Source organism: Chiloscyllium punctatum, chromosome 39, assembly GCF_047496795.1.
Source record: "Chiloscyllium punctatum isolate Juve2018m chromosome 39, sChiPun1.3, whole genome shotgun sequence".
NCBI classification, from domain to species: Eukaryota; Metazoa; Chordata; class Chondrichthyes; order Orectolobiformes; family Hemiscylliidae; genus Chiloscyllium; species Chiloscyllium punctatum.
The window spans coordinates 53047804-53069922 of NC_092777.1; the positions used below are offsets into that span (position 1 = coordinate 53047804).

At 38.2% G+C, this 22119-nt stretch overlaps 1 protein-coding gene across 5 annotated transcripts in view; it reads left to right on the forward strand.

Moving 5' to 3' along the window:
• Nucleotides 1-22119, forward strand: part of cyth1b (cytohesin 1b) — a 225759-nt gene that overhangs the window by 132483 nt on the left and 71157 nt on the right. Inside the window, exon 1 of one of the 5 annotated variants that reach the window (XM_072558717.1) lies at nucleotides 10583-11052. The exons of 3 other annotated variants lie outside the window; for them this stretch is intronic. The gene's annotated coding sequence lies outside the window, so the exon portion shown is untranslated. Of the gene's footprint in view, nucleotides 1-10582; nucleotides 11053-22119 lie in introns of those variants that run through there. One more of the 5 variants, XM_072558718.1, reaches the window with a different exon arrangement.

Consider the following 22119-nt stretch of genomic DNA (forward strand, 5'->3'; position numbering starts at 1 on the left):
AGTGACGGTTGGTTGGAATGAAGTAGCATGAGATGGCATGTTGGTTACTCAGCAGCCCCCATGTCACCTCTGACCCACCTTTGAGGGCAGGGGGCCTATCCACTCCACTTTCCTGATTCCAGTGCAAAAATCTGAGCCAAAGATTTTTATGCAGTAATTTGCTTCTTTACAATCATGAAGAAAAAAATGTTGCTGCTTGTTTTTTGTCAAAAAGTTCAACAACCTGAGAAGTAATACTTACATGAATTAACTTTGGTTGAAATTCAAATTGCAACTAAAATTTTCATCTAGATTTGTGAGTAATGGGGAGTGATACTGAAACTGCAAGTGTGAAAAGTACTGGACAAAATGATCTGCAGATAAAAACCTTGGGCAGATTAAGTAGTGCATGATTTATGGGAATTGTTGGAGTGCTTCATCATTTTTCAGGACTTGTTTTTTTTCAAAAAACTCTATGATTTTTCACAATTGTAGACTGTAATGTATCCAAAACAGGACTTTGTACTGCTTTTTCAATATTTAGGTGATAGATGGTTAATATCAGCAGACAGTTGCTGTGACTCTCTGCTTCAGAAAACCCATAGCACATTTTTTGAAATGGTTGTGTTGTCTCAGTACAAGTAGAACAGCACTCACCTCAGAAACAAAAGCAATCAAATTCTATTTGAAAACAAATTATTCCATGTATTCAGCAATTCCTATTCATTACCCATTGCACACTTGGTATTGAAATTACCTCACAAGCCACATTTTGAATAATATAAATCCATTTTTGTTTTCTGAACATGTGATATAAGGTAATGTTTCCAGTCACTCTACTAATAATTCAGGAGCATAAGTGGCTCTGAGGGCCAGAAAATTTGCTTCAGATTCAAGTAGCTGCATCCCAACAATTTTCCAGCAGACTATCTGAAGTGTTCTAGATGGGGTAGAACAATGGCTTCATTTAAACAACTTGGAAATGGATGCACTAAATGTGCCCCTCACCCGTATAGATTTTTAAGATCATGAAGCTGTTAAAAGTACCTAAGACATTTTGCCCTGATTCCTATTTCCCCTTCAACTGCTGTTAGAGCTGTCATCTGATATTTCTCACCTGTAAGTGAATGTGCAAGTTGTTCTGCTACAACGTGTTCTGTTAACTTGAATTCACTGTAACGCGAATGACGAATTGAGGACACTGTTTCTATATCAGACATTTAAAACGTGCGCTGGCTGTAACATGATTGCAGCGCCAACACTTTAAACGCTGTTTCTAAAGTGCGATTTTTCTATAATGCTGGGTTGCACAAGAAGCAACCACTGGGTTATAGAAGAACTGCCTATAATGTCATCTGTTCCTGTAAATGACTGAACTTTTGTCCGTAAATGAAGCACTGAAGCAAGGGAGCATGCGAATGCAGCTCTTTAAATAGAAATTTTCACATAAACCTAAAGGTTAACAATGCATCAAGGTGAAGTGTTCGGTGGAGATCAACAACTCAAATTAAGACTAATAATGTAAAATATGATGTCTTACTAATTTGTAAAATTGGCATATTGTTAGCTGTCTTGATTGGTATCCAACTTTGGATGTACTAGAAATTTTCTCTGGCTGAACTGGAAAACTGAAGCCAGTACTCATGGTTCCTGCTACAGACTCCATTCCCTTAATCACCAACTCCAGCCATTTCTTTGGCAATGGTCTGATGCTAAAATAATCTTCAGATAAGATTCCAACTACATATCTATACCATCACAAAGACAACCCATTCCCATTTCTCAAAATTCATTCATTCAGTCCCTGCCTCAGCTCATTGGTTGTGAATTTTTCATCCAGACCATTGGAATCTCCCAACTTGACTACTCCAAAGCACTTTCTACCCTCTGAGGCCATTCAAAACTGTGTTGACTCTGCCCTAATCTATGTCAGGTTCAGTTCATCTGTCATCTTGTGTTCACTGTGATTTTGAAGTTTGTAATCTGCCCCCTCAGTTTATATTCAACAAAACACTGACTTTCTAATTAGTCAAATTATGATCTCGAATCAATTTTTAAAAGTCTGCATATACTGTAGTGGGACCACACCACAACCAAATGTATCTGTTGCAGTTTCTGCAGTAAGCTGTGTTGTCTTGTTAAAGAGTGCAAATTGAACACAGAATAAGATGGCCTTGTTAAATTCTGTTTGACACAGCAGGTCAGGTGATACTGCACAGTGCTAGATACAACTTTGGACTATTGATCAGGAGACTGAAGTTACATTTTTAATTTCAGCTGACTCTTGGGTGTCCCCTAGAGTCTGAGTTGTCCTTTTTATTTGCACAGATACATAATATAGTGTAGTAGTTAAAAATCAAAGCAACTTGAAATTATTTTTTGTAGAAACTTTATTTTAGTACGATTTCTATATGATTAGAAATAATCCAACATTTTTCTAAGAAAGGAAGAAAATTGACTGGGTTTATTTATTTATATCTAAAGAATTAAAAAGTAATATTTTTTTCCTACAGTTACATGTACAAGGATCTATACATTATCAACTCCATAGATCAAAATATGCTTGTTACTTCTGATGCATGCAGAAACCTCTCACTATCTTTAAGTATCCAAGTCACAGAGCAATCTACCAGGGCACGGTTTCTGTTTATCAGAAAGTTAGTACAAATTAATCTCTTGCCCTCACCAACCAATGAAAAGCAGCACAACAAAAGAGGAAAGACAAAAACAGTTTAGATCATTGGGGCATTTGCTGCCTGAGCTCTTGTATAGCAGCTCTGCCAAGAGCACTTCACCTGAACCATCCCACGCTCTTAACAAACTCAATCATTTATATCATAATGCTTATTATCAACACCAGCTTGCATTGCTTCACTTTCACCAAGGTTAACTCCAAATATTGATGACAACACAAAATTCTGAACTCAAAATTACTCCATTTATTTTAAGATAGACCATGTGGTCAAACGATAAAGAAGCAGAAGTAGGCCATTTGACCAATCGAATCTACCCCATCATTCAGTGAGATCATGGCTAATATGATAAACTTCAACTCTACTTTCCTGTCTTATCCATATAATCCTTGATTCCCTTACCGATCGGAAACCTTTACATCTCAATTTTGAATATACTTGACACTGAGAGAGGAAATTCCTCCTCATCTCTGTCTTAAATGGGCAACTCCTTACTCATTGTGCCCTCTGGTCCTAAACTCTCTCTCAACAGGAAATACTCTCTAATCTGCCATGAAAACCTCCTAATAATCAAATATGTTTCAATACAGTTTTCTCTCATTCTTCGAAAGAATCTAATCTACTCAATGTCTCCTCATTAGAAACTCCCACCATACCCAGAATCAGCCTGGTGACCCTTCTCTGAACTGTCTCCAATTATAGTGTCTCTTTCCTTAGCTGTTCACAGTGTCCTAGGTGTTGCCTGACTTGTATAGTTTAAGCAAGAGGTCCCTATTTTTAAACTCCATTCCCTTTGAAGTAAACGCGAGCATTAGTACATTTGCTTTCCTGATTACCTGCTGAACTTGAATGCTGTTTTTTTGTGATTTATATATGACCACACCAGGTCCTGCTGTGCTGTAGCCTTCTGGAGTCTTTCTCCATTTAAACACTAGTCCACTGCTCTATTCTTCCTGCCAAAGTGCATAATCTTACTTTATCCTACATAACATTACAGCTGCCAAGTTTTTACCTATTCATTTAACATATCCATTTCCCCATCAAGACTCTTTGTGTCATCCTCAACATTTGCCTTCCCACTTTTTTTGTGTCATCCTCAAATTTGGAAAGGGTACATTGACTTTGGACATCCAAGTCATTAATATGTATTGTAAATAATTATAGCTCCAGCACTGATCCCTGTGGCAGTCCACTAATTATAGGTTGCCATCCTGAAAGCGGCTCCTTTATCCCTCCTCTGTATTTTCTACTCGTTAGCCAATCTACTATCCATGCTAATATACTAACCCCAGCACCGTGGAGATCCCATTAGTTAACATCACTGAAGACTTGCATTAAGTTGAATTCTTAATTAATGCCAACTTCCTGATGCATTTATCTAATTGTTTTCCTAGAGGGTTATCTCCCGTAGCTATGGGTTTGGAATGAATGATTACTTTGCCTCAATTGAGAAAACCTCAGATTGTGGTGCTGAGTGACTTTGAACAGCTTTGAGCACTGACGTCCGGACTGCAGCCTGGCTTTATCAGTTCAATTACAAGGGCACTAGTGGAGTAAATAGCTTAAGAGCAAACGTGCTGTTGCCCTGTAGATCATAGAGTTGATGCCATTCGAATGGAATACATCATTGCTTAAAGCGTGTATGAGAACAGAATGAAAAAGTGAGATGACCCTTCAGGTCATATGAACAGTGCATTTGAAATTCATGGAGTTAAAAGAGACTCCATCTTAACAGGCACCCCTGTTGTGTTCAGGGAGCTGATCACACACCAGTTTGGACAGGATAGTCTTCATACTCTGAAGGAAGTGCCAACATTATTCTATGCTCTAGCTCCTGTACGCATACACTGTCTCTAATTTTCTTCCTATAGCATACTTACGGCGGTGTGAACCACGTCCTTGAACAGTTATTGTCCATGTTGAATATCATGAATTATAAAATTTTGGCCCACCGATAGTGAGGGAAGAGCAATATAATTCCAACTCTGGATGATAGATGGCTGGGAGGAGTTCTTGCAAGCAGAGGAGTTTCCATTCATCTGCTACCCTTCATCTCCAAGATTGTAGGTTTACAAGGTGCTATTGAAGGAGCCTTGATAATTTGCTGTTGTGTTTTCCATAGATATAACACAGACTTATTGTCCTGTGTGGGAAACTGTCATCTGCCAATTGTCCCTGACTGGCATAGAGCTTTCAGCACAATATTTGAAAACCCAGTGCCTCCTTTGGACTCTTGCAGCCAGGTTTCCTTTTCCCTTATTGTCAGCAGTTGTCATGAACATCCTCTTTGATCAATACTGGTTACCCTTAAGTAATGTCTGTCAGTAATGCTGGATTTAAACCCTAGTACTAACCAATTGGCAGCATTAGTAACAGTGGGTGAATTTTTACTCATTATAATGAGGTATTCGCACAGATTTCATGCCTTTATACTGACTTGAACAAGGGTATGGAGTGTCTGCATGTTTTCAGGAAAAATCAGATGTATGGATTATCATGCCTAATTGACTCAGATGTAGCTATTCCACAAGGATATTTCATTTCTATGATAATATGCATTCACAAGGGAAGATCAGGGCTTGACCTTGCGTGTTATGTGCTACTAGAAATGGAATACAGCAATAATTCATTTGCTTGTGTCCTCTATTGATAGTTTTACCTGCTCTGATCAATTCTAACTGTGTTCATGCTGACATTAATGTAATCCTTGAAATCTTCCAGATGCCCAGATCACTAGAAGCAGTACTGTATTGTGAGCTGTGTGTTTATTGTGAAGACCCTGAGCAATTTTGAGCTCTGAGCATTTTCTTATTGTTCTCCCAATTTTATTGAGATCGTGAACTGCCAGGTGTATTTTCATATTTCTATTTGTGTAACTAAAGGACATGCATTGGAGTTTATTGTTGAGTCACAGTGGATTTTCTTGTTGCAAATGTTACCAATAAAATATATTATTATCTTTAAAATGCTTTTGTTTTGTTATGACTGACACTGACATCAAAAGGTAAACTGTACTGAAATAGACTCGGAAATTTCAGTGTGGAAGGGAGGCTATTTGGTCGCAGACACTTCTGGCCTTGCCAATGAGAGAATTTAATTAACATCAGCACAGATATATTCACTGCTTCAGCTTCAACTGCGCATTTTAATTTAGTTCCCTTGACCTGTCAGCATTGCTTTTTGCTCAAGCCAATTCTATCAGTAGTCTAATCAGTGCTCAACATTTAAATTATTCCAGTGAACCTCCTGTGGCACTGCTTGCTTGTGATGTTTAGCTGTTCATTTTAACCTGTTACTGTATGGCCATTCCTTTAAATAGATGCATCCAGGTAATTAAAGGGCACTTGTAAATAGTGAAGCCACAAACTCTTTTGGCTCCTCTGCAGATTTGTGTCTGTCCAGGTTATTGAAGTCAGGGGAGGACTGTGGAGGATTAGACATTAATTAAGCCAATTTGGAATTGCAAGAATAATCCTATCCATCTTGTTTGTGGAGACACCTCAACTTGTCCCGACATCGTACTGTGTTGATTGTCCAGAGATGCCATAGGATCCCCTTCTGAACGTTGTATCTGAACTGCTTCTCGTGGAGTCTTGACTGCCCATTTGAAGGTACCAATCAAAATGGCAATAGCAGAATATTAATGATGGAGTTCTGCACTAGTTGCGCACACTACACCCAATGAGTAAATCAAAGAACAGTACAGGACAGGAACAGGCCCTTTGGTCCACCATGTCTGTACTAACCATGGTGCCAATCTAACCTAATCCCAACTGTCTGCACATGGTCCATACCACATTATTCCCTGCCTGTTCATGTGTTTGTCTAAATGCTTTTTAAACATTGCTATGGTATCTGCTACTACCTTCCCTGGCAGTGTGTTCCAGGCACCTACAACCCTCTTTTTAAAAAAAAACTTACTTCACACAACTCCATTAAACTTTCCCCTCTCACTTTAAATCTCTGCCGACTAGTATGAACATTTCAAACCTGGGTAAAAGACTCTGACTATCTACCCTATCCATTACCTCTCATAACTTTATATCATTCTGTCAGCCTCAGATGCTCTAGTGAAAACAATCTAAGTTTATCCCATCTCTTCCTGTAAGATAATACACTCCAATCCAAGAAACATCCTGGTAAACCTCTTATGCACCTTCTCCAAAGACTCTACATCCTTCCTATACTGTGGTGATCAGAAGTACACACAATACTTCAAATGTGGCCTTACCAAAGTTGTATACAGCTGCAGCATGACTTGCCAACGTTTATACTCAGTTCCCCGACTGACGAAGGCAGGCATGCCATACACTTTCTTTACTGCTTTATCCACTTGTGGTGCCACTTTCCAAAACTTTGGATTTGGTCCCCGAGATCCCTCTGTGTATCTATATTCCTAAGGGTCCTGTCATTTGTTGTAATCTTTCCTCTTGCATTTGACCTCCAAAAATGCGTCACCTTATTACTTATCTGGATTAAACTCCATCTGCCATTTCTCTGGCCAATTTCCCAACTGATCTATATCCTGCTGTATCCTTTGACAAACCTCCTCAAGACCCACAACTCTCAACCCATTTTTGTGTCGTAATCAGACCAATTACGTTTTCATCCAAATCATTTTCATAAAATCAACAAACAACAGAGGTCCTAACACTGATCCTTGCAGAACACCACTTGTAATGGACCTTCAGTCAGAACAATATCTTTCCACAACTATGCTTCGTCTTCTTTGACCAAGCCAGTTTTGTATCCAGGTTATGAACTCACTGTGGACCGCATGTGACTTAATCTTCTGGACCAGCCTACCATGAGGCACCTTGTTTAATGCTTTTTTGAAGCCCATTGTAGACTGCATCCATTTCCTACCCTCCTCAATCATCATCATAATTTCCTCAAAATAATTCACTCAAATTTAAGATAAGACCTCCCCAGCCATGCTATCATTAATAAGTCTATTGTTTTCCAAATCAGAGTAAATCCTGTCCTTAAGAATCTTCTCTAGTAATTTCCCTGCCACTGATATAAGGATTATGAGCTTTAATGTCCTGGATTATTTCTGTTGTCCTTAAATTAAGGAACAATGTTGGCTATTCTCCAGTCTTCTGGGACCTCACCTAAAGAATATATAAAGTTCTTTGTCAAAGGCCCCAGCAATTTCCTCCCTTGGCTAGATCCCATCAAGTTCTGGGGACTTATCAACCTTAATGTTTCTCAAAACACCCGACACCACCCCTTTCTTAATACTGGCACATCCTTGAATGGACCTACCTATTTCCTAGCTATCCTCTGGGTCCTAATATAAGTATAAAATACCTTGGGTTTCTCCTTAATTCTACTCACCAAGGACATTTCATGGCCCCTTTCAGCCTTCACAATTCCTTGTTTAAATTCTTTCCTGCTTCATTTATATTCTTCATGGGTCTAATCTGATTTCAGTTTCCTAAACCTTTACATATGCTTCCTTTCCCTTTTTGACTAACCTTTCAATATCTCTTGTCACCAGAGTTCCTGATTCTTGCCATTCTTATAGGAACATGTTTGTCCTGAACTGTGATGAACTGGCCTTTAAACGAAACCATATGTTGGATATGGATTTACTGTCAAACAGCCACCCCCAACCTAGTTTCTCAAGTTCCTGCTGAATACTATTGTAATTAACTTCCTCATAATTTAGCATTTTCACCAGAGGACCAGTCTTTTCCTTACTGTAACTACCTTTAAACTTACAGAATTATGATCATTGTTCTCAAAATGCTCCCCCAATGGAACTTGATCACCTCACCAGGATCATATCCCAGTTCAAGGTCGAGCATGGTTCCTTCCCTATTTGGACTGTTTACATGTAGGAACAAATTGCTGCAGATGCTTGAATCTGAACTGAACATAACAAATGCTGGAGATCACAGCCAGTCTGACAGCACCTATGGACAGCGAGCAAGCTAACATTTCAAGTCTAACTGATTCTTCATCAGAGCTGGCGTGAAGTGTGGAGGGACAGCATTTGTGAAGTGTTGTAAATGCTGTCCCCTCCACACTTCACTTCAGCTCTGGTGAAGAGTTGGCTAGACTTGAAATGTTAGCTTGCTGTCTGTCCATGGATGCTGTCTGACTCTCTGTGATCTCCAGCATTTTGTTGTTTCCTGAAATGTGTACATATTGTTTCAAGAAGGCTTCCTGGATGCACCTAACACATTCTGTCCCATTGAAACCCCGTTAGTAAGGAAGCCCCAATCAATATTGAAGTTAAATTCACCCACTACAGTAACCCTGTGGTTTTTATATCTTTTCAGGATCTGATTACTTATCTGTTCCTCTGTCTCCCACTGACTATCGGGAGGCCTACACTATCACACCATCATACTGATTACACCTTACTTATTCCTGATTATTCTACTCATATGGCTTAGACAATAGACAATAGACAATAGATGCAGGAGTAGGCCATTCTGCCCTTCGAGTCTGCACCGCCATTCAATATGATCATGGCTGATCATTCCTAATCAGTATCCTGTTCCAGCCTTATCTCCATACCCCTTGACTCCACTATCTTTAAGAGCTCTATCCAATTCTTTCTTAAATGAATCCAGAGACTGGGCCTCCACTGCCCTCTGGGGCAGAGCATTCCACACAGCCACCGCTCTCTGGGTGAAGTAGTTTCTCCTCATCTCTGTCCTAAATGGTCTACCCCGTATTTTTAAGTTGTGTCCTCTGGTTCGGCACTCCCCCATCAACGGAAATATGTTCCCTCCTGCCAGAGTGGAGGAGCTGGAGGAGCATTCCAAGATGGCCTCATTTAATTCAGTTGTGACATCTTCTTAATCCGTAATGCGAGTCCCCCATCCCTTTTACATCCCTGTCTATCATGCCTGAAACATGTAAACCTTGGAATGCTGAGTTGCCCTTTTCCGAACACATTTGTGGTAATACCTACAGCATTGTAGTTCCACTTACTCATCCAGGCTCTAAGCTCCTCAGCCTCACTATACTCCTTGCATTAAAATAATTGCACTTCACAAGCATTAACCTGGTCCTGCCTGTTCTTCCTATTAGACTTACATGTATGGCTTTGCTTAAGGTGAGTCCAAGAGCACATTATCATACTCTGTCTCTCAAATAAATATCAGAAAGACACTGGCACTGGCTGAATCATAGTGATGGATGCTGGGAGGTTGTTCACAATGAGAATGCAACACTGAGAATTTCAAACAGGACTATAGTTAGTGACATGAAATCCCCCGAAAGAATTTCAACTCAAAAGTCTTGCTTTTGGGGCAAAGCTGGGGCCTTCAAATAAAAATGGGTTTTATGATATGAAGGATGCTAAAGACAATTATGACAAGGACTCAAATGAATTATTATTTTGTAAGTTGTATCCATATATCTCAGAGTCAGTACTGATCAGAAATGAAGCTAAGGAACTGGCTGAATGCTGCATCGTGGTGGAAGTGACTTGCACAATGACCTATGGGAGCATAATGCAATAGGTTCTGGTCCGAATGTACCTTGTGCAATATATTTCCTGGAGATGGCAATTTTTTAATCACAAAAAGTTTTAAACTTGCTATACATTCTTTGAAAAATAACAAATTACAACATAACTTGAGTTTATATATTATGGCAGTTGATTATTTTCCTCTTCAATCCTTAGTTCCAACAAAATAACGAGTCAGCATTTATGAAAAACTAATCGGTGGGCATCGATTTCATAGGACGCAGTATTGAACGGATTAGACACTACGGAGTTAACTGCATGTGCTATCAATGCGTTGCAATGCGTGGTCTGTAATGTGTCCTTGGAGAATCCGATCAGAGTTTGAGAGCTGGTTTTAAGCAGAGCTGTGTTTAGCATCGGCAAGGGTGGAGCCTAGTCTCATGCATCCAGCAGAGAAAGAGAACTCCGCACATTCACTAGTGTCACAGCTGCATCACTGGGGAAACACTGAGAGTGCGGTATCAGCACCTTTTGCAGCCTCCTGAACAGGGACTTAGCTGGAAAGCTTTGTATTCAGGTTACTGGCGCATCATTTCCATTTGATAATTCCGATTAAGGGTTTACTGACGGCATTTACTGGTCTTCACGGCACTGTCCAAGGATTTGCCTGTGGACCGAAGAAGAACAACACTAGGATTACAAAAGCAACTGTAATAGAGGTGAAGACGGTATTTGGCAGAATAACGTTTTGATGAAATGCCTTCCGTTCTGATTAGCACGTAGAGCAAGATATTCGTGATTATATTTTGATGAAAATTTATGTTAGTCTTGGGGATTTGTCTACTGTCTCAAAAATCCAATCGTTTGTAATGATGTTGCTGTGTACACTGAAGACTGTCAGCTAGTGGGTAGAAGTGCTGTCAGAGAGATCTGCAGAAATATAACCAGGTACAGTATTTATGTTGTATGAAATGTAAGCACCATTTCTAGATTTACAAAATCATTTATTTAGAATCTTTCCTTAATTTGAAAATACGCATTGATATTGGCATCCTGCATATTATTATTGTGATTTCAGTGCTGTACATGCTTTATATCAAGATTTATTGCATACATATTCAGCACTTATTGTCATTGTCATCAGATCCTTATTCAGTATTTCATTTGTAATGGCCTTGAGAAGAAATAACTCGAATGGAATTACATCAAAGATTATGATTGAGAACCTTTGAGCCATGTTACATTTCTGGTATCTGCAATTATTTATTACATTTGAGCATTTTTATTTGATTAGTGGATTGTATCCTTCCCTTTTGTTTTATATACTGTAGGTAGAGCAGTTCTATAGTGTCTGTCATTGTCATTCTGTCTGTATAGTATTTTGACTAAAATTGAAAATAATTCTTTTCAGCAAATGTTAGGTGATTTTGCATTTGCAGTATAGATTGAAATTTTGTTGTACTGTAGCGTGGGTTATTTAGGACATGAGGGCCAAAGAATTTCACCGCCTACTCTAACACCATGACTTTGATTCTTGGATAATAACCCAATTGTGTATTAACGGCATTCCATTCTTTCAGAAAATGTGCCCTACTGAAAAGCATAATGAAATCCCTCGTGTAATATATGCTGTTTCAGCATGTGTCTGTTGGGATCAAGCCATCTGCTTCTCAACAGTTGGCGACAGTGTTCAGTACCTTGGACCTATTAGACTCACCATATTACCAAGCAGGACAGTCCTTGGAACAGGATACATATAAAAGAGCCTCAGGCTACATTGAGAGAAATCCTCCATTTTCAACAGAGTTGGTGAAGTGTTAGAAATTTCAGGTCACGTACTGTAATATAGTACAAATCTCCAATTGGATTTGGTTTGATAGATGAATTTTAGCAGCAGTTATGTTTATTGATTAACCTACCAATTGCTTTCAAATGTATTTTAGCAAAAACAATACACTGGAGTGACTTGTAGAATTTTAATGTGTGATATTTATATAACTGTACTACAATTATTTTTATTTTTATAATGGCTTTGTAGTGCATTCAAAATAAATTATCTTTTCCTGGAAGTTGAACAGGCTCTATCTGAACAAAACCTTGTCATTCTTCTATTTTTCCTGTTCCTTCTTTTGGCAATTTGCTGTGTAATAATTTACTATTGTAGTAGTGGGAGAAAATAACATTTGCAGTAAATAAGAAGGCATTTATTTTAAATAGTGCTACATGTTGAATGTAAAATTATACTTGATTAACTTTGCATCCATTTCCAGCAGCTTAATTATCTGGGACTTTTCCAAAAAAATGTTTTGGTAAATTCCTTTCATTTTGCTTAAGGGTAGCAAATGTTCACATGATTAATCAGAATAAATGTAACATTGTGCAGTATTGGATTAAATGTCAACATGAAACAGAAAGAAAAAGAGCAGTGTAAGATGATAGTTCTGGTGTTGATTTTGATAGGAATGGAAAAATGTACTGATAAGATTAGGGATTTTTTTGTACCTATAAACCCAAAAGAAATGATTCTTGATTATATCAGCTTAAATCTGGTACTTTTTAAAATTCCTACAGAAAAAAAGTGCCAGACACATACTGTAGTTAACTACCCAGTTGACATTTGTACTGACTTGTTAGTAATAGTAAATCTGATATTAGCAGTGACCTGAATTAAGTAGCTAATTATTCACGGGTTGCTTTTTCAGAAGAGCCAAATATAGCAATTATGTGAATCTTAATTTAGAAAGCTAGTTTAAATTGGTGTTGAAAACAGCAAGGCCTTTCTCTGGAATTGCACTTCAGGCCCTAAAACATGAACATTTCTTTTGAGAATTTTATACAGAAGTGTTAAATTTGGTGCACAGGTCCAGATAAACTTCTCTTTCTGCTTGTATTGCAACAGACTGTTTATACAATATCCAAAGTCGTAGACAGGAAGTGTACAATAGATAAACATACTCTTGTCCCCAGTCTCATGTGAATATTAAAGAAGTTGACTGTTTAGATACTCAATTCACAATATAGAAGTTGTTGTTCTTACAATATGTTGGATGGAAATACTCATTCATTTCATCAGCTAGTTATGGCTCTGTCCTGACATGGTAGTGTTGAATCAATAGTTGTTTTTCTGCAGAATTTTGGAATTTAATTTGAGCCGAAAACAGCAATGATCCCATAGCTTTATTTAACTCTGTACTAAAGTTATTTGGGCCATGAGCTAGACCAACAAGATTGTAAAATGTCATTGAGGTGATTTATATTTAGATATTACCGAATTGGCATCTTAGTACCCTGTCGCAGCAACACAAAAAGCTAAAATCCATGTTTTATCCCATTCTTACATATAAGGAAGAGTTCAAATCATACTTCCAGCATTTTCTTCTATTTCAAATTTCTAGCACCAATAGTATTTTGCTTTTATATAAGTAGTAAGTTGCAGGGCTTGTGTTGACTTGCATAGTGTTGGTGATCAGCCTGATGTTATTGATAGGATTTGTCCTTAAAGCATTCTGCATCCATACATGTATTAACTTCCCAAGACATGCTATGTTGTTTATATCTTGTTTTATCTGTGTCTGGTTCTGCACAACATGAATTAGCAAAATGGTTAAGTGAACTGTTGGAACCAGTTTTAAGTCTGTTTTCTACTTACTGCGTGAAGGATTCTTTCACTTTAAACCACACAAGACCTGCATGTCAGTAACAGTTCTCTCAGCACTGGTAGCCCATTCAGCAATGTACACTCCAGGAAGTCATCCAAGTTTGCACTCGGTCTCTATATCATGCCAATTTAGATGTATCAGCAGTGTCTGAATCTGCTTTCATGGAGTTCATGAACTTAGCAACTCATGATATTGAGTTTACTTTCATCAAGACTGCATCCTACCCAAAATCAATATGTATTGCCATTATATCCTTGTCGCCCTAGATTACAGCAATATCTTCATTAGTTTCCATGACTTCAATGGAATAACAACCAACCTGCTCTCTGTTGCATACTTAACAGCACTATGGGTATTCCTCTAATACAGGAAAGCAGCAGTTCAAGAAGACAACTCACCACCACCTTTTCCAGGAGAGTTAGGGACAGACAATAAATGTTGAGCTTCGAGCAATATCCAAAATCCTTGGAATTAATTTTGAAAAATCTTACGATTCATAGATCATGTATTTAATATATGTGCAGCAGCTATATCTAAGAATTTTCTGAGATGCTTTATTTAGGCCTCATGATGTGATCAGATTCACTTTTGAAATGGAGCAGTCAACCCAGCTCCCTTCAATGTGCTAACTAAGAAGTCCATAAATGGATTCTGTATTACTGACCACCACAACCAGTGTTAAGCTACCAAAACCTATTGAAATTTTCTTGTGTTACAAGGTTAGCCTCATTGGCACCCTCATAAATAGGGCCTTGATCATTTACTTACCATGTGTGCTTGATGCTAAGATTGTGATTATCAAAATTATCCTGGAGACAACGATTAAACTAATAAAATCATTGTTTGCTTTATATTGTGCAAACTCATAAAGCAATCTAAGGCCACTACATGTGACCCAAAAAGTATCTCGTCTACCTTAGATTTCTTTGGAGGGGGAAGATGCCTCACAAATTTGAGCAACAGGTGAAACTAGCTGTCTTGTAGCTAACTTGCAGGATACATGTGTGGTATATTGTACTAAAAATATACTGTCATGCGAAAGTAACATTTTGCCAAACATGAATGTATAATATGGAATACAAGTTTCAGTGTAATGCCAGATTTATGCGTTCTACATCCCAACAACCGGTGGACTGTATTGACCAATATGTCTGTGGAGAATGACTGTACTCAATCAGGTCATGCCAGCAAAATTCAGAAAATGATGTCCAACATTAGATGTGATTCTATTATTGGGCAACATTTTTTATGTAACCTTGACTGCACTAAGGATTACCGCAGAAACCAATCTGGCATTATCAGTTTGGTCTTGCACATGCTAGAATCTGTAATTATTTCCATACAGGAAAGGGTTATCGAGCTAGCCAAGTGCTGCAGCAAAGCAGTGGCCTGTCCATTCAAATTTATCTTGTTTGTTTGAATTTACTCAGTTAGCAAAGGTAGCTGACAGTTCCGGCTATATCGACAAGCCAATCATAGTCCAACCAATCAGCACCATCTTCTTATGCTGTATGAATTGTTCCACATTTTCTGAAGTTGGTTTTCATGTGTTTCAATCCTGATTAGTGCAAGATGAAACTCTTTGATTTTGTTCCTTTTTAGCAGTGTTTAAGTTCTGTGTTATCAAATAATTGCTTGGTTTTATATACTCTAATTTCTCTTTGTAATAAATATGTACAGTTTCTGACAACAATGAGGGGTCTTTTTAAAGTGGATGCTGAACCTTGGCTAGTGGTAGCTCTTTGACTTATCTGTGTTGAAGCTAGTTGTGCAACATGTGACAGGACCTTTGATGTTTATTAATTTAATATGAAACATCGGTGCATTTTTACACTTGGATTTGCAGTGAACAATCATTTTAACTTAGAATGTTTGAGGTATGAGAGTCATAGAGTCATACAGAATGGACACAGACCCTTTGGTCCAACTAGTCCATGCCGACCATGTTCCCAAACTAAATTAGTCCCACCTGCCTGTATTTTGCCCATATCTCCCCAAACCTTTCTTATTCATGTACTTGTCCACATGTGTTTTAATATTTAACTAAACTTACATTCACCATTTCCTCTGTCAGATCATAACCCATACATGAAGGTCTCTGTGTAAAAAAGTTGCTCCTCATGTCCTTTTTAAAACATTCTCTTCTCACCTGAATAGTATATCCCCTAGTTTTGAACTTCCCCAAACTAAGGAAAAGACCCTTTCTGTTCACCTTATCTATGCCCATCATGATGTTATAAACCCGTAGAAGATCACCCCTCAACCTCCTGTACTCCAATGAAAAAAAGTCCAGCCTATCTTCATACTCCGAATTCTTCAGTCCCAGCAACATTCTGGTAAATTTTTTCTGAACTCTGTCCAACTTAATAATCTCCTTCCTATGAGGGGTGATCACAATAGCATACAATTCTCTAGAAGAGGCCTCATCAATGTGCTGTACAACCTCAATACGACGTTCCAATTCCTGTACTCAATGGTCTGAGCAATGAAGGCAGCCATGCTAAATGCCTTCTTAACCACCCTCTCTAATTGTAAAGGCAAGTTCAAAGAATTATGTACCACCAATGCTAGGTGTTTCTGATGTACAATGCTATCCAGGGCCCTGTTATTAATTGTATAAGTCCTGCCCTTGTTCGTTTAACCAAAATGCAATACTTTGCATTTATCCAAATTAAACTCCATCTGCCACTCTTTGGTCCATTGACCCAGTTGATCAAAATCTCTTTGTAACCTTGGATACCTTCTTCACTCTCTAATGTATCACCAATTTTGGTGTCATCTGCAAACTTACTAAGCATGTCTACTATATTCTCATCCAAATCATTTATATAAATGATGAACAAAAGTGGACCCAGAACCAATCCCTGTGGAACTCTGCTGGTCACATGGCTCCCATGCGAAAAACAACCCTTCACCACCACCTTCTGTTTCCTACCATAAAGCCAAATTTGTCTCCTTCAGAAGTTCCCAGGCTACTGCCAAGCTCTGCATTGTGTGCAAACCTAGTGATGTGTCCAGCCATTAGAATAGAGAACTACATCCTCTGTGAAATTCCACAGCTGAAGAAAGCTGCTTTTATTCAACAGAAGTGTACTGTTTGATCCATCCGGGGGAGGAGGCCAGTCAGTCATTATTTAGGAATTAATCTTTTCCCCCTCCATTTAACCCAAGATTTCTAAAGAATCCATTTTATACTGGTTTGAGCACTTCACTGTCAGCATTTTTTACATTTCATGTTGGAATGTAACTAACAGATCAATATTTGAAATGTTCCATACTGCTGTTTTGGATGTTAGTTACTGTAGTATCAATGAAATTTCTATCTAGCATCTATCTGTGTGGGTATTAAAATTTAAGTGTTATATAGTCATATCTTGTTTTATGATGGCACCGTGGAAGCAACTTGTGACAGTTGGCTACATTAAAGGTGCCATATAAATGCAAGTTCTGACTAACTTCAAGGTCATTTTTGCTTTCTGCTCTGTAGATCATGATTCTACTTGTGAGGCTATATGATGGTGGCATATTTATAATCCAGAACTTGTGACAGTTTCTTGAGCACAGTATATAAAACAACATGTTCCCACATTCTGGCACAGGCCCATACTTCTGTACAATATAGTTAAATTTTCAAACTCCAATGCTACTCTATGCAATAATTTTACTTATCATGCACAAATAGTTTTGAATTCCTCTCAGGCAATTGATATGCCGGTAACTGAGAAACGCTGATGGTATTCTTAGAAACTTAAATTAGTGCAGAGATATTGGTGTAGAACTATGTAATGGATATACTGTATTTTGAATGATGAACCTTAACTAAACCTGCTATGCTCAAAATGTGCATATATGACCACGACGGATAAGTCATCTGGGTATCATATTTCTGAGACTGAGCTATTAAAATAGGGTTCTAAAGGGCAGAATATTCTAGTCCAGAATGTGCACTGTCAAGCTCAAAATATATCTTCACATTCCACTGGCTCATAATCTGTGTCTCTAAATTTGAATTAATGGCTTGTCCAATTGAGAATTACAATTCTGGATGTGACAGAAAGAAGAGAATCTGTATTACGTCTGCCAGAATAGCTTAAAATAACTAATGTGTTTTAACTTGACTCGGTTAGTTGCACTGATTTCTGGATTGGAATATTGATGTTGGAATTCAATTTGTTTTCATAATCTAGGCTGATTGTTTTATGCACTGGTAAGGTTGTGTCTATTGTTGAGAATCCCTCACTTCAGGTAGAGATTAATTGAAGGTTCTGACTTCCTCCATTGCTCAAATAGACATTCATGGCAAATCATATTCTTTATGTCCCATCAGACATTTCTCCCTCAAACAAAAATCAGTGATTCGTCTTATTGCTGTTTATGGACTATTGCTCATGCAGAATAGCTTTTGCGTTAATCTGCATGACAAGTTAGTGCATTTAAAAGTAATTTCTTGTGCATAGTGTTTGAGATGTTTGAATTTGATAAGATGTTATGCAAGAACAACTTTAGCTGGTCTAGACCACAATTATACCCAATGTTGGATGCTATAATTTAGTAAGGCTATGAAATTTGTGGATTGTAAGCAGAATAACTAGCAAGACGTTGGGAATTAAAACATTTGGTTTTAATTAACCAAATATGCGAGGGGTCTTCTAGTCAGAATACAAAAGTTCAATGATCTGTTCGAAGTGTTCAAAATTATGACAGCTATTGATAAATTACTTATGGAAAAAAGAAGTAATTTGATGAACACCTAAAGAGGATCATGTGAATGGAGGGAGAAGTAAGGACTATTTTCACTCAGTGTTTTGCCATATGCAGAAAACATGGTGGCAATATAATTGACAATAGTTATTAACTAAATCCAGTCTTTGAGATGTTCTGCTGATTACACAAATGAGTAATGTGGTATATGAATTTCCATGCCAATGTGATATTGACGTATGTGTGTTGTATATCCTGAAGACTAGTAGACTGTGTCAAGCATGACTATTTACAGAAAACAAGGCACTGATTGTATTTATAAATCTATTTAAAGTAAAATACATTGTCCAATTTTAGATGCGATTCTATGAGCAACATTTACAATCTAATCCTTTATGTGTGAAGAATTAAACTGACAAAACATATGATGATCATTTTTTGGTTATTTCCTCAGAACAACACCTTGGTCAATCAGAGCCAACCTGCCTAGATTAAAATTTAAACGAAGCATGGCAGTTAATTGTCATTCATTAACAGACCCATTCTCTATGGTAACACTTCTACCAATCAGAGTCTCCTTGCCAACCAATCATCACTGTCTTTTCATCCTGTACAAATGTTGTTTTCCCTTTTATGTTGGTATTGATGTGAATTATGCTGATGAGTGCAAGATGAAAATCTTTAACTAAATGTTTTTTTTAGTCGTATTCAAGTATGCACTATCAAAGGTTTATAATGTGTTTTCCTCACTTTGATGTTAATTGCTTCTGTTGTATATGATATAATCACTGAAGCTAAAGATTAAAGATAAACTCATAATATTGCCAAGAAGTGGAGAAATTCATTATAAAAGAGCTTGAATGGAGTTGACTTATTGCTTTCTATTTGGTGAGTGGTCTAGTGGATCACCTGCATTGTACATGTAGTGTATATAAAGTTCAGTTTGGAAATACAATAATTTTATTACACATGCTGCCTTTCTTAAAGCTGTATTGAGAGTTCAAGATGAAAAATAAGACTTTTATTGAATGAAACAAATGCCACCATTTAGTTTTAATATGGTTTGCTATGTGACCTGATTGTTGACACATTGAAAAATCTTAGGAACAGTCCAGTGCAAAAATATCCCTAGAAATATGCTTAATTTTAGCCGCTGCCTCCTTTTGGCAAAGTATGTGTTCTTCTTCAGAAGTCTCTCAGAATTAAGCATGACTTGCTCCCATTCCAGTTTGATGTAGTCTGAGAGAGCATGTAAGTCCAATGTAGACTGTGCAACACATGGGGTAGTTGATGCTGAAGGGTTGGGTGGATGACTCATTTGGGGCTTTGTGCTGTCGCCCCAATCCTTTGACTTTGCTTCTGCCTGTTCCCCATGAAGTCAATGTCTTTAGTTCCTCCTGAGATAAACCTTTCTCCAATTTTTAGGCCACAAGTTGGGAACACCAAGAGGCAGCATGTACGTTTCGTCTCTTTAGGGATGCTTTGAGGAAATCCCTAAAGTATCTCAGTTGTTGTTCTGGGAGTCTCCTTCAGTGACTGCATTCCAGTCAGAGCAGTTGCTTCAGGAAGCTGGTGTGAGGCATATGAAGATTGCATGCACCACTTTGGATTGTGCAGTCCTAACACTTTATATGAAGTTTTTTTTTGTCTTGGGGCTGCGGACATTTTATAGGGTGTTTTTTTGATTTTGGGATCCATCGTTATAACCTCTGTAGAGAATGGCAACTTTAAAAAACAAAACTACTGGCTGAAAGAATGAAACAGCATGATTTCATATGAGCATGAGAGTTAAGAGCAAGGGTAGGCAATCTAGCTGCTCAAACCTATTCAGCCATTCAACAAGACCTTGGATGATCTCATCGCAACATCAACTCTACAATCCTACAATTGTCTGAGTTATTGCTGTCAATCTAGGGCAGCATAGTGCCTCAGTGGTGAGAACTGTTGTTTCACAGTTGTTTAATTGCACCCTCGGGTTACTGTCTGTGTGGCGTTGCATATTCCCCAATGTTTCTGGGTTTCCTCCCACAGTCCAAAGATATGCAAGTTAGGTGGATTGGACATGCTAAATTGCCCATAGTGTCCAGGTATGTTCAGGCTAGGTGGGTTAGCCATGGGTGATTCAGGGTTACAGGGATAGGGTAGGGCTGGGTCTGGGTGAGATGCTGTTCAGAGGGTCGGTCTGGATTAAATGGGCCTAATGGCCTGCTTCCACCATTGTAGGGCTTTTATGATTCTATGAATACTTCTTTAAGTATATTCAGTGACCCTCTCTCCAACGCTGCAAGAATTAAAAAAAAAGTTTTGTTAGCTGTGAAATACTTTGAACCTTCTAAGGATGTGAATGGTGATATATAAATCCCAGTTTTTTGTTACAGATCAGCATTCTCCTGAATGAAGCATTTTCTAGTGTAATAGAGATGCTTTCATTCACTGAATGACCTGCTGAAAGTGGGAGCAGACTACTTGGTAGTTCTCAACTTGCTGATGGAGAATGAATTTAGGTTGAGGTTGAGATATGTCCTCTTGGCATATATTTGAAAATGGACAGGAAGGCAGGCCATTGTAATGCTAGGGTGCAGCGATGAGAGCTGAGCTCGCAAATATTCTGCTGAGCTAAGTCTCTCCCCAACAGTGGGTTACTTTTCCAGAATTGAAAGGTCGATTCAGGTGTTTGTAGTCTCTCAGAACTCTCTGACATCACTAGGACTTGAGTGGCACAATGTGTAGTATTCCTACCTCTGAGCCAAGAGGCCACGTTCACGTCTCACCTTCTCCCGAGGTATGTGATAACATCTCTGAACAGGTTGACGAGATAATACTCAAAATAACTGAATAGGAAAGCATTTTTAGAATGTGGGGAGTAGGTAGATTGAGGAATCAACAGATTGAGTATCTCACCTAAGACTTCATTTAGAGCATCACCAACACTCGCTGATGGCATTAAAAGATCTAATTTCCCAAAATACTTTCCAAAAAGCTATCGGTAACCTTGCATTCATACAGAATTCCCTGAAACATTCATTGTGAATTTGACACAGATGTAAGAACTGTTTTCTTGCATTATATTTGAATGTTCTGTTGCATGAATGAAAAGCTTTGTGAAAGCTCAGGCAATGCAGGACTGGCCATTTATTTCTCTCGAAATGCCATTCGTTAGTTGCAATGGTCTTTCACCTGAATGAAAAAAATCCCTAGAATTTGCAGTCTCCAGTGAAATGTTCAATTTATTGTGAGCTGTTGAACTCTACATTATTATGATATTTGATATCTTGTACTCCACCACTGCCAGCCATTCCAATGATGTTGTCATATATTTTTATACGCTACCTGAAGCAGAAACTCCACAGAATCTTAAGTTTATATATTTTCATGTTAATTGACAAACCTTTTTCTGCCATTATTGATCTTAAATTAATAAATCAATAAGTCCAGGATACCGGACCATGTATTGTTCCTTGGTTCCTTCAAATCTAAGGTTGTCTAGTGTAGATTAAGATATCAGTGTTTCTGGTCTAACCAGGAGCGTCTTGTTGAGTAACAGTGCTGAGAGTATGCTACACCGACAGCAGCAGCTCAAGAAAGCAACTCACTATACCACCTTCTCAAGGACAATTAGAGTCAAAAACATGCTGGTCTAGCCAGTGATGCCCAC